The 13718-nt window shown below is 37.4% G+C and overlaps 1 protein-coding gene across 6 annotated transcripts in view; it reads left to right on the forward strand.

The window, feature by feature from the left end:
• The window catches only part of LOC110373496 (ETS-like protein pointed), a 122960-nt gene that overhangs the window by 62774 nt on the left and 46468 nt on the right, over nt 1–13718 (forward strand). The window contains exon 1 of one of the 6 annotated variants that reach the window (XM_021330781.3): nt 8393–8716. The exons of 4 other annotated variants lie outside the window; for them this stretch is intronic. The gene's annotated coding sequence lies outside the window, so the exon portion shown is untranslated. Of the gene's footprint in view, nt 1–8392; nt 8717–13718 lie in introns of those variants that run through there. One more of the 6 variants, XM_021330780.3, reaches the window with a different exon arrangement.

The raw sequence follows: 13718 nt of genomic DNA on the forward strand, positions 1-13718 counted from the left end.
GTATTATCTTGTAATGCAGTAACATGTCAAATAAACGATGAGAAAATGAAGGCATTGATATAAAGATATAAACGAACCATAGAGGAAGTAGAATACCGATTTTATGTAAAATCGATGGTTAAACTTGAACTTATGGCTAGCGATCACCGTATTGATAAAGATTATCATCGGAGGCTGTATCAACATATCGTGACGCATTAACTTTGTTATTTATGGTCGTTTGGGAAGCTTATCTGTGGGCTGCCGATGAGCTGTATCATAGACAAGAGATGTTAGGATCTTTGAAGAGAGAGGCTTCTAAAAGAAGTTCTGTTTAGATAACTGATATCGTACCATATGGATTAGTAAGCCGTGGATTTAAAAAAATTTGAATCTTAGCTCAGTTTTCAATATTACTGCAACGACTTCAACATCCAATGGACGTCTACATCTAGAGATTTTTCCAATTAATGTGTAAACCAAAAAGGCATATTATGTACTGCATGTTCTTTTCTCTAAGATAACCCTTAGAGCCCTAGAATGCATATAGTTGGAGATGACTGCTAACTATAACTATGTCCATCAGTCGGATCATTGTCAAGCTATATAAAAAATTCTAGATACCAACGTACAATGTACTCGTATAAAAAGTACTATTGCGTTAATAGGTTAAGGTCTTCATTCCCATTAGATGACGATTTATCGTCCATTGAGAATATGAACTTGTCAATGACAATGTGAGTTATTGATTGATAGTATTAAATTATAACTTACAATCATATTTTATAACGTCATCATACGCGTAGTAAATAACTTTGTGGTATGTCGACATTCATATGTTTTAGTTGTCATAAATGTAATGTTATTCTTACAACATTTTTTCTTATTTTTAAAAGGCTATCTACTTATCTCATCTACTAATTCTTTTATATAATGCCATAGATAAAAAACTTATTCTTCAAAAACAATTATCAAATTCCCAATTACACACAGCGCTGGTACATATTTGGTTATCGACTGAAATTCCACAGCCGATAACATTGTCCAACTGTACCTACAGATATATATATCAGTCATTCACAACAATAGTTTGTGGGCCCTTTATTATTACCATAGAATTTTATTATTACGTATTGCCCATGAGTCACGGTTTTTTGAGGCTTTCGAGCAATTCCGACGTGTTGTCTCAGCAAACACTGGGTTTATGGACACTCGGGTGTTTGAGCAACACGCTACATCTTATGTGTGACTCACGGAAAACTCTAACGTACAAACTCGTAGAAAATATGTCACCTTAGTCTTTGTCGATAAGGGCACGGCACGGGTCAAAAGTGCTTCTATGAATCAGCTCACTGTTAGATCATCTTCACCTCAATGCTATGAAGTGTACATTACAACGATCAATAAATTGATCAAAGACCAACTCCGTCACTTAGCGAGCATTCAGTCGAACTACAAATCTAACAGCATATTGTATTTGCAAAGAATCGTATCAACTTCCGTTAGAATCAAAGACAGATTTCGGGGAAAACTAATAAAGTTCTGAGAACACTATTTCAAGAGCATTACAATAACTTCCGAATCAATATTCGGTTTCGTCGAACATTCGTGTGGCAACGAGTTATTTTGAAGATAAGTTGAGGCGACAGTGTACATAAGGTCCGTAGTAAAGTAGAACGGGTCCGGTCCATTCATAGTTTGGAAGACAAACAACCTCGCCCAAGCCGAGGCAGCGAGCGTGTCATTCACGACTCATGCTCAATGAGGCGCGAGCTTGCGACATTGTTGTACCAACACTCATACATCACTCCGCATGTTACTATATCCTCGCAGATGTTAACACATGTCATAAATAAAGAATCGGTATTAACATAGTAATAGCATTACATACAGATATAAAGCAATAACAGCGATTACAATTAATTAATAAGACATATCGGTTTCGTTATTCTTACGGCATGTATTTAACGCGGCGACTAAGTAAAACGAATATAGGTTTTAAAAAATAATAGAGTGGGTACCATTTATAATGGGTTGGCAGCTAAAAAGGAATATCATAATAAGTAAAAGGTAGCGTATTAAAAAATCAGTTATGAGGTCCGTTTTAATTTAAACTAGCATCAAGTTTTTCTTTTGGCGACTGAATTAATATCTAAGCGAAAACTTAATGATGACAATAAAATAGAAAAAGGGCATTCATAAATAATACAAATCAGGTTCTATTTAAAATTGTTTGGATGAAGAATAAATATAAACTAGCTCATATTATAAATATATTGTGCGACTTTTTAATAGCTTTAAATAAAGTCTAAAATGGCATGAAGAAAAAATATTTTGCGGCTGTTATTTTCAAAATTATAGGTGAATAACATGGAAGTAAGCATGCAACATGCAGCAAGCATGACCTCTGTCACGGCTCCGGCGCTGCGTGGCTCTGGCGGTCCCATGCGAGCTTATCGTCGCAGATGGTTTTTACGCTCATCGCCTCAGCTCGCAGGCCGCCTCGCCCCTCCGCGCCTACGCGGTTTCGAATTGCACTCTAGGGGTAGGGCAGACAAGACTACGTGGAGTCGGTTTTGCAGCGATTCGTTTTCGTCACTAACTTAAATTTTTAATACAATGTTTTTTTAATTGAAGGTTATAAATGGCAATATGCTAAATAAAATGAATCCAAATTAAATTCTACCATCTTCATAGTGCGCCAAGTGAGATAATACCACCGCACCTTCCGCCATTTTCATGAAATTATGATACACAATATTAATAATTAACTCTTATTCCTTTTTATTGTACTCCTTTTAATATTTAGAGCTATCCACAAAGCGAAGCCTGAAACTGGGTTTTTAGTCGGCACGAAATAGTTGGTAACATATTATCTTTGCCATCCAACTAACATTATTAGTCGCCAAGTCATTATAAATAGCTCCTCACCTAATATTTCAATTGACTGGTATAGTTTATTTGCTACCCAAACGCAGCTGCTACTTTTTAGTTTTTATAACACCCTTAATTTTGAACCTTACATATTATAATAGTCGCGAAAATATTTAATCGCTGGCAAGTTATTTTATTTGTTGCCAACATTTGTCGACTTTTAAGTTATTAGTCACCAGGAATATAATAAGCCTATTCTTACTAGCAAATTATACTGTTCAATTATTGCGAAATGGACTGGAATATTTGAATGAACGGAAGGCAGATTTCCTTTGTCGTTAACTACGTAGATAGCGATTTAAAAGTAGATTGTGTAAAGCTCTCGGCTCGGTGCGGCCGGGCGGCGGTGAGGCGGCGTCAAGCGCGCTTGGAGCAAGTTCCGTTGAGGCGTGTTGACATTATCGAAAGCAAGCTCAAACACCGATCGGACCTCGGCCGTGTTTACACGTTGTATATTTCGAAAAATAAATAAATTGTCTTTCTGCGATGTTTCCACGAACAGGTCAATGCTAAACAGATAAACGTGTGTTTTACAACAGTTAAGAGAAAAATAACTATTACAAATATATACTTAAGCACATCAAAAGAAGTTTACATCTGTATATCGTGGCAAACACCTTCATAGATTAATTTTCTTCGAAGATTTAGAACTCGCAATAAATCAACAAAATGAAGTTGCACTATAGTCTAAAGAACACTTCTTAATCAACTTTAACTGAGATCAATATTTTTTACTCAATAGTTTTTGTAGTTCCTATAATTATTGTATATCGATATACATAATAATTAATAGTAGAGTCTAAAATGCTACCGACTGCAGAGCGCCGTACGATATAAATTACCGCTTACCGTAACAAATTACTCGAACAAAAAATCGTGAAATACGATTATTAATCGAATCAATTTCACGGGAGCTCTGGTTGCACATCTATGCTCAATTACGGCTTCGACTGGTCTTACACAAAACGTGTTGAGTATATCATCTCACGTGAGAAAACTGAAAAGAATAAATCCGACAACATCTATATAAATATCCATCAATTTTACACAGATGCAGTAAAATTTACATGAAAACAATACAATTTACATGAAAACAATACAATTTACATGAAAACAATACAATTTACACGAATACAAAACAATTGACACAGATACAGATGAAATAGATACAGAAAATTTCGCAAGTCTTTGTTCCTCCACCGTGGTATTGTCCTCCCTGGCGACCTTGCTCACTGCATCAGGGTGGTGCTCGTGCAGGCTGGTCGCGCGATGTGCGCGGGCGCGGCGCGTCTCTGCGCGACATCGCGAGGCTTCCGTTCCCGCGACCGAGTCCGTGGGAACCGCTTTATTTTCGTATTTAAATTCGACCCTCATTAAACTGGTTTGCTTCAAAATTCGCTGCCTTCTTTCGACGCCTTTTACTCAGCTTTTTATAGTTCCGTTCGACATTTACTGTTTGTGATTTTTTCGTTTTTTTTTATTATTTGAAGTCTAGACCTCGCCGAGTAATGCCACAATGAGCCGCTTGTGTAAGGAGTACCGTCCTCGTTTGTAAGAACTTCGTATTATTGATAAGTGAACACTTTGGGTTCAGTTTATGTTTATTTTTATAGGCCTTCATGACGTGAATTGGTCGTATATATTATTGTTTTACTTAAATGTTGATAATACGGAATAATGTGAGATAACACAACATACGTTTAATATTCCGTAGATAATGTTTAGACTTCATGTTAATTTAATTTGGGCAATATAAATTAATGGATGGAAGAGAACCAGTTCTCGATCAGTGGCCAGTTGGGAGAAACGTATCGATGAACCATTATATTTAATTAATACAGGACGATTTATGTTGTAGATACGGTCGCGTGTAATTTTTCTCATAACACTCGCACGTAGGTATTCGGGAGTACTTTATTATTCACATTTGAATTATGGTTATAGTTTCTCGCCGTGATTGTACCTTGGCGTCTATTAAATGATTTTTTTCGAAGCACTTTATGTAAATGTGAAGTCGCAGCTACTTCTTAATCGCATTGATCTGAAGGTTTGTAATTATTTTGTAATAGAACCTTCTTACAAATTAAAATTAAGTGTAAATATATTGAGTGATTATATTTTCATAATTTATGGTGTGATTATAATTAATTATAGGTAATTTTCGACTAAAAGTTATGGCATAAATTGCCTCATAAAATACTCGTAAATTTTCATAGGTATCTAATCTATAATTTCCCAAGCGTTCAAATCTTATCTTGTACATGTTATGAAAGCAACAAGACATCATAGACCGACCGGAAACGTCATTGAAAAGACATAAACGCGAATCTTAATTTGAACCGAAATTATTTGTAACTGTATTTTAAAATTGTGGACCCAAAAATCCCCGTACAAAATGTATACAAGCAAGTTTAATTATGTTAATAAGATAGAGGGGTTATCTTTCCCCGAAATGGCGTTCACTTCCCCACGGTATCACCTTACACCGGATGGTGGGTAACCCTGCAGTGCAAGTTAGACTAAAACCTTACTGAAAAATGTTGACAAGCAAAAATAGACTTTAACGTGCTCAAGCTAAGATTGAAAGTACAATGACGTGTTTCCACCACCAATATTTTGAGTGGAGAACTATTTGACTTGTCACTTTTATGCAATTGTAAACTTTGTCTAGTTGAGTTTAAGGTGGTTTTTTGAGTGGTGCCTGGTGAGATCGGATACCGGAAGGACACATTGTATAGGCCTTAGCTACCTGTTGATAATTTCCATTGTGAGTGGTGAACGTGCACAATACTGTGTTGTACGTTAGGAGCTTTTAAAAGCATTCCTACGATGAGTAACACTTACCATAGTCACATGGTTTTAACTTTTTATCTTTTTGCAATAAATAGCTATAGTGTAATAGGTAAAGTACCTATTTGTTGAGAATACAAAAGCATTTTTTAAATTCATAACTCCAAGCAAAGATATCGAACATTAAAAATTAAAAAATAACATTACGATCAAATAAAATCTTTTATAAGCATGTACTTCAAAAGATATGCCATCAATATCGTGTAAGCATGTGAACGAAAATCAGTGAATGTTCATTTGTTGGCAATAAATATCGCACTAAACTAAGTTGTCAGAAGCTCTTAGGGCGGCTCTTTTCACGCGTCAGAAACAAGCGCTTTCAATGACTATACTTTTGAATTAGCGTCCACTCAATTCATATTTATATCCGCCATTTTTCATGCGCAACGAGCTGCGCATACGCAAATGCAAGCCATTAATAAATTACAGAAACACACAAGCACATTTGATCTTTACGTCACTGTGTATGTATTTTGCATGTGTGCGTGCACTTCCTCTTGTGTTGCGTGTGTGTGTGTCGGAGGATGGTGCGGGGGTGAGGCGCGGGGCGGGGCGGGGGAGGGGGCGACTTCCCGCGTAGCACCTGGCGCTCAGAGGTTACATGCATCGACGGGATCCCATTGATTTGTGGCGAGAGCCACTTGAACTTAATGCGCTGATCTGATTTGCCCTTTGTTTAAGGTTTACTTTGTTGCATCTTGCAGTGGAATACTGTTGTTGCGAATATGTACGAGTATACCTATTGCCTATACACACGTCAGTCAATTACTACTTCAGTTATTTTCAGCGAGGCTAGTTCTTGCTAATGTTATTCTGAGAACAAGAAATACCTACTTTTGACAAACTTTGTTAACACGAGCAGAGTTAAATTAGGCAGAAGGTATGCAACAATTACCAACACGTACCTATATCTTATATTAATTAAGAAGATAGAACCAACATTGTAATGAATGATGTTCAGATCATTCATTACACCTTAATTGTAGAAACCTTAAACTAGTGATTCAGTTTTCGAGGCATGACGACAATACTGACCACATCCTCCAACCTTATTTGTTTTAGTGAAAGGCAATTGTACAAATTGTATACCTCTTATTTGTTTAACCAAAGCCCTTGAGCGCATATTGCGTCGTTGAAAAATTACCATCCGACATTTGTTTATTGCAACATTATTTATTGTACTTCTACCATGATAGTGAATGTTGCCAGCTCTGTAATTCAATAAATATTAACTTCGCGTTTTAAAATCCCCATTTATTAGATCCAATCAATGTGGAGTGAGAAAAAAAATGTTAATTGCGTAGAATTGGAACCGGTATAAATTAGTGATCTTTATCTTTTGTATTAAGTGGACTAGACACTGATATATTACTAGAGAAATAGTTCTTAGCATTACAAACATCTTGGGAAATATAGTTTGCATATTAATAAGAAATACTGTCATGTTTGTGTACACAAAACTTTCAACAGCATTTGTCAACCTTAATCTGTATCTTCAGAGATAGTATCTGTATTCTTTGATTTATCCATTATCTTTTACCTGTTACTTTTGACATACGATCTCAAGCTGTATAGTTAAGCTCATGTCAAAATATTTGCTGTGATCAAACGTGCTGCTCCACGTGGTGTCGATGTCGACCAAACATTGACACGGGACACGCGGGGGTGGGGGGGGAGGGGGACAGGCGCGCCCAGCAGATAACAATACCGCGAACAATGAGCACGCCGCCTGTCCCGCCGACACACCTACACACAACAAACACTCCAAGCTGATCAGTTTGACTTATTCTCAAGTATTTTGCCCAACTACGAAGGACCTCTGTCGTTCTTCATTAAGCCCCTCCGCAGGCCTCCTGCATAACATCCTGTCTTAGTTTCATTCATTTGTCATAGTCAAGAATCAATTGAGGTACTCTATGTTACTGCCAATTTGTTCCATTTCCTGCCTACCTGTAGCCCGCCGTACAACATTATTGTGCAATTTAGAACACAGATATTACTATTTAATCGTCCTGCTTGATCATTGATTGTTAATACATTGCTTCTATAGCTATTATCCCCAGATTGTAGCGTTAGCAGATATAACGCAATGAGCATTACTATTCATTGAGGAATGCACCGACTCTATGTATTGCTTGTGCAAAACTATGAATGAAGACGTTGGACTGCACTTTATGGAGCCACAAAAACCGAGGGCCTTTAGAAAATACTCCCAACAGATACACGGAGCGCAATATTTACTACGCCCCCCGACCCTTTCACTTCCTCTACGGCGACAACCTGCGTCGAAGCGAGACAGCGTTACGCAAGCGCGCCGGCCAGAGCGGGACAGCCGATTCATTCATAACCGAGTCCGCCATCCGGTCCGCGGCTGATCGATCACTTCATCTCCTTCTCGCGCGCAGTCTCCTCTCGAGTGCGAGCAGGTGCCACCGGATGCAAGAGCATGTACCGGAGCTTCGATCGGAAGCTCTTAAAAAAACCTCGTACTGTTTGGCGTCACCTCGCGAGTCACATCCCGGGGCAGCAGGTATCTAGTGCACCCGCGGCGCCGGCTCGACGCGTATCGAAACTACAAGTGTGTCGTTGTAATGTGAAATTACCTCGTTTAATGAGGGGACAGTCGCAATTGGTGATTTTCGTAAGCTCGCTAGGAGTGAGACGGTGCGAGCTTCGCCCCTCCGCCGGGCGCCCATTCAGCTGCGAGTAGTCGGTCGCCGGCCACAGCGACGCACGCGCGCGTCACCTCGCCACTCCACTCTCTGGATACTACTCCAATTTTGACATGACCGGTTCTGAACACGAACGCGAACGATCGACCTGTGTCCACACAGTGTTTGCTCACTAGTGATTTCTCTAATTGGTGCTTTTGAGTGAGTGTCGCCGGGAATGTACGAGAAGCCGGCCTGGACAACTTTACAATGGCCCAAATTGCATTAAATGGGTAATTGGTGTACGTCATTGGATAATGGATTCGGCTCATATACCCAGCATATATAATCCGTCGTTACGACGAGCGTGGGCCGCCGCGAGGTTTGCACTTGACTCCCGGCCCTGCTCTTTGTTTGATGCCGTTCCATTTCAATATTTCAATTCAACAATGCCATTTCTGACCTCACGAGATGAATACCAAACTGTGTATTTGTAGCATGTATTGTTTAAGTACATAGTTAGCCACATACGCTTTATATTATTCACTATCAATTGAGCACAAACACAAAACGACCGCGATAACAAACTTCCAGGGAAATTTTCATGTGACTGTGAATCAAAGAGCTTCATGTACCTAAAGCCAAATACTATTATTTATTTAGTGTAACTTTGTTGTGCTCTAATTATTTGTTAAGTAAACATATTAGATAGACTAATTGGATGATATTGCACCTGCTGAATAAATAACTTTCAGTGTAACACGCTACGTAATAATACTATTTCGATTTTACGTTTAGCACTCAAGAAATTTGCAATAAGCATAATTATCTACTTTCAACCTGCAGTTGTAATAGCCACTTAGCACCTAACTGGTTAAGAAATAGTTCTGAACAACGCTATACATAAATCACTTGGGGCACTGGGTGTAGGAGAACTTTCTAGCGTAACTTGCGGCTAGAGGTTAACAATTAAGCGCGCCATTACGGCGATCCTAATAAATCCTGTGGGGATTTCAATTAGTTGATTTCCAGCGTTTTTCCCGCTAACGTGCATAGTCAGAATTCCTGTTGGCGTTTTCTCTGGGTGTCGGCGCGGGCGCAGGTACGACGCGTTATCAGTCGCCGCCGACCGTGGGAATGAAAGAAGCGCGTTAAACAATAGCACCAGATAAGAACATAGTCAGAACCCATTTGGGGTACCTTAAGTAATTAGTTGTGTTTTCATTTACGTGCTCGATGCTAAATAATACGAAACTTGTGATGATTCATACTAGAATTAGTTCGGTGTTAAGATCTACGCTTCAGCGATTATGTTAATGTTGCAATCATGTTATATTTTGACTGTTGCTATTGATAGTAACAAATGAAAGGTTTGCTGTAACGCTCGTTCGCTCGATTCACGGCTAAATCACTTTGCGAGTCACCTTTGTTCTTTGAATTACGTCTGCCTGATTTAAATATAAACTTTTTCAGTTATGGACTCTTCGCGTACCTTATGTACAAATACGATTGTATAATAGTAGCTTTCATAAGACATTAGGCAAATAATTTAAGTTTTTTCACAATTAATACAATTAACCAGATATCACAAAGGATCCTTAAAAATATGCATTTATTTATTTTCTTCTCATAAATATTAACTTTAATATACCAACCTCCTTTTTATAAACCGTGGTCATCAAAAACAAAAGGCGATCTTTAGGCCTAATGTTAACATGTCTTGTACCACATCTCACAAAGTTTGTCAGTCAATACAGGTCCATAAACGTCTAAGGATGTGTACAGACTGTTGTTGATACAAAAAACTCCGTGTGGCCGCGTCCTAAGAACGGATACAGCTGTTCCGAAGCCGTCCTATAGTTCCCCACTTGTGGTTTTTTACACTTTTTTACAATAACACTAAAGAAACCTTTCCGATGAGGCTTTCTTATGACATGGAAGGAAAAACAACATGTCTGTCTGATGTTCGCTTGCTTTTGGCAGATGCAGATTTTTTTGGTGTTAGTTTTGGTACAATTTGAATATTTTATTCTTGAACAAACAAATGTTTCTTGTTTGTATTTAATAAGATTTATTTTTAAAGCAATATCAACAAAAAAGACTTTGGAATACCTATTAGAATGTCTGCTGAATCAATGATACTTACTTCAGTTCAAATATATTTTAAACTCATTTTAGCTTCAGAAAACTAAATCCTGATAGTAAATAAATTAACAGAACCTTACGATAGCTTGTATACCTACTATTTGCGTACACTATACTATATGCTCCACTTTTGAACACAAACACTAAAACATATTTTGATTTTGAAATGGAATTAAACAAATGACATATGCCTCAAAAATTGTAATTATATGGTACCTCTTTCAAAGGTTTCCAGAACTTAAGGCAGGTTCAATGTATGCCTATCTGATATCATAACTTTGTCCCTATTTTGGACTGACACATTATAACAAGCTGCCTAATTTAATTGCAAAAACTTATCGATTTCTCCGAAGCGAATATTTGTACACCATTTCAGTTTCAGTACATAACCTATACCTATATTCTGCGTATGTATATTTACAATGCAAAAGGTTTCGCGTCGTTCGGCCGCATCGCGAGGTGTACAAGCGTCGAATTTTCGCAGTCAGCGAACCGTGCCCTCTGACTCACAAAGGAGCGTTAAACTGAGCGCTTAGCATTCAAATTCAAATGGTCCCCTCACTAGCTGTTCTAAAAACGAAATGAACAAATCGTTGTGAAATAGGTTTCGTCCCCATAGAGTATAAAGTAATTCGCTAATTCTTCTTACCATAGTATCATAACTTAAAGCCAAAAACCGTAATGTTACCTCCCTAGATACAGATACATTATTGTCAAAGTATTTGCTGAAATAGAATTAAAAAATGTATCAGCAACGCTTTGTTCCAATTTAAATGCGCATCTTAAAAATGGAACATCCAATACTCGTGCCAGTTTTAAATTGCAAAAAGTTTTTATTCATGCCAGTATGTACAATGAAACAATACCTAACCCCTCATTGATAGTACATACTTACCTACTTATAATGTTATGTCTCGCGATGAATGGTAATATTATGTAGAGGAATTTGCTCTACAGAATGGTCATACATAATTGATGGCATATAACTACTGTTGTTTTCGTTTTTATTGCCTATTTATCGGTTTTGCTTTTTGGAAAATTTGTTGCGAAATATTTAAAGGAAAATCTTTTTTCTTTTGTTGGTAAGTTACTTAAGTATTACAGTAGAATTCATATATAACGACTTCGCTTATAACAACTAATCGGTTTTAGCGACGATAATCTTTACTCAAGTTAGGTTTCGTATATAGGTACTAAGGCAATATAACCGTTTAGTGCGACTCCGGTTTAAGCGACCAACTGCTTATAGCGACCAATATTTTTTATAATACGTCCGGTTAAAACGACACACGCGCAATGTTTTGTTTACCTACGCACTCGCACCCCCGCCCCGCGTTCGTATATCTACAAACATTCTAAAACCAAAATAAGCCAAATCGGTCCAGCCATTTCGGAGTTTTAGTCAGACTAACGAACAGCAATTCATTTTTATATATAAGAAGACTCGCTGACCCAACAAACTTCGTATCGTTTAAACCTTCCCTGGACCTCTACGAACATTTTAAAACCAAACTAAGCCAATTCGGTCCAGCCATTCTCGAGTTTTAGTGAGACTAACGAACATCAATTTTTTTTTTATATATAAGAAGATAATAATATGTATTCGTAAGTTATGTATGTATGTACAAGTTAAGTTATGTACTTAAGAAATAATCCATCCGTTTTGTGCGTCGTCCGGTTAGTACGACATAGTATCGTCGGTCCCTTGAAGGTCGTTATATCCGGATTCTACTGTATTTGTATTCACCCCTAAATGATTGACTAATGAAAAACAATTACAAAACCATTTAAAACTTTACAAATGGCGCTAGTAATTAGTGGATTGGTTACATAAATAATATCTAAAATAAATGAGTATATTTATGAGGATTGATATTTTTAACAGAACGTTAACACGATGTTAATAGTCACTAATGTTGGTAGGCGACCGCGCTCGTTTCGCTCCGACCCAATTTTCTAAGTGATGAAATGGATATCTGAACGAAATAGCTCACCGGTATCAGCATTAAAATTAATTCTTCCGTATTCTCCTGCTTTTAGTGACAGATTAGTTTACGACCATCGTAACTTTTGAGCTACTAAAAACTAAATAGAGTTACTTTAATAAAAGTATGTAACAGTGTCGCCTAATAGCTGAACTGCGTACATCAAACAGAATGGATGTAAAACAACAAAGGCACGCGTAGAAATTAAAAATGATTGTGTTGTATCCACCGTGTAACAATTGTACATAAAATGAATGGACGGTATTTTTTGTGTTGACTTTTATTAACTTGGCAATTTTAATAAATTAAAGGGTTAGTTACCTCGCCTTGTTTAATGTGAAAAGTTTTTCAGATTAATGCCCTAAAACTTTACATAAGTATTGCATTGGCTTCCTAAGTTAATAATCATAATATATCTCAAACTTAAATATACATTTACCTAAAACAGTTAATATAAATGTTTATTTATAGCACATGAATGTAATTATTAGGTGTCTGTCTCCAACAAACATTAAATACATTGTGTTACATAAAATGGCGGTTGCGACACTGAACTTCACCTTATACAAAATGAATTAACATACAAAAGTACTGAAAATGCATCCATTTAAATGTCTAATTAACGTGTTTATGTATATTCTCCTAAACGAACAGTTCGCGATTGTTATTTGAATTTTTATTACGTACCTAAAAGTTAATTGTGGCCAAGTTTTTTTTATGTGGAAATTACATTGAATTTACGATGACACACTTTTGTTTTTCGTATGCTAACAGACATTAGTGCGCGGACACAAGAAATAGTGTTATCAATTTGTCTATTTAGTGTAATTATACGAATATAAAACTAACAGGTATGTGTCATCCTAGTTTATCGCGTAAAGTTTTTGTTTTATGATACCTAAAAAATATTTGTACGTTGATCAGTAATGTGTTCATAAACCGCGGTCGCCATTTTGTTGAGTTCAGTCATCGAGCGACTATAATGCCGCCCACGTGTTGTAAACAAACATTAAGAATATAGAACTGGCGGAGTTTTCCTCGCAAAGATTTTTCTCGCGGCTGTGGCGCGTGCGTGGGCGTTGGGAGGTGTTCGCCAATAGCCTACGAGCCCGCCCCACGCCTCGCACACACGCCCGGCCGTATCTCCAAGACTCCCACATACCACAATGTCGCC

Source organism: Helicoverpa armigera, chromosome 20, assembly GCF_030705265.1.
Source record: "Helicoverpa armigera isolate CAAS_96S chromosome 20, ASM3070526v1, whole genome shotgun sequence".
In the NCBI taxonomy this organism is placed as follows: domain Eukaryota; kingdom Metazoa; phylum Arthropoda; class Insecta; order Lepidoptera; family Noctuidae; genus Helicoverpa; species Helicoverpa armigera.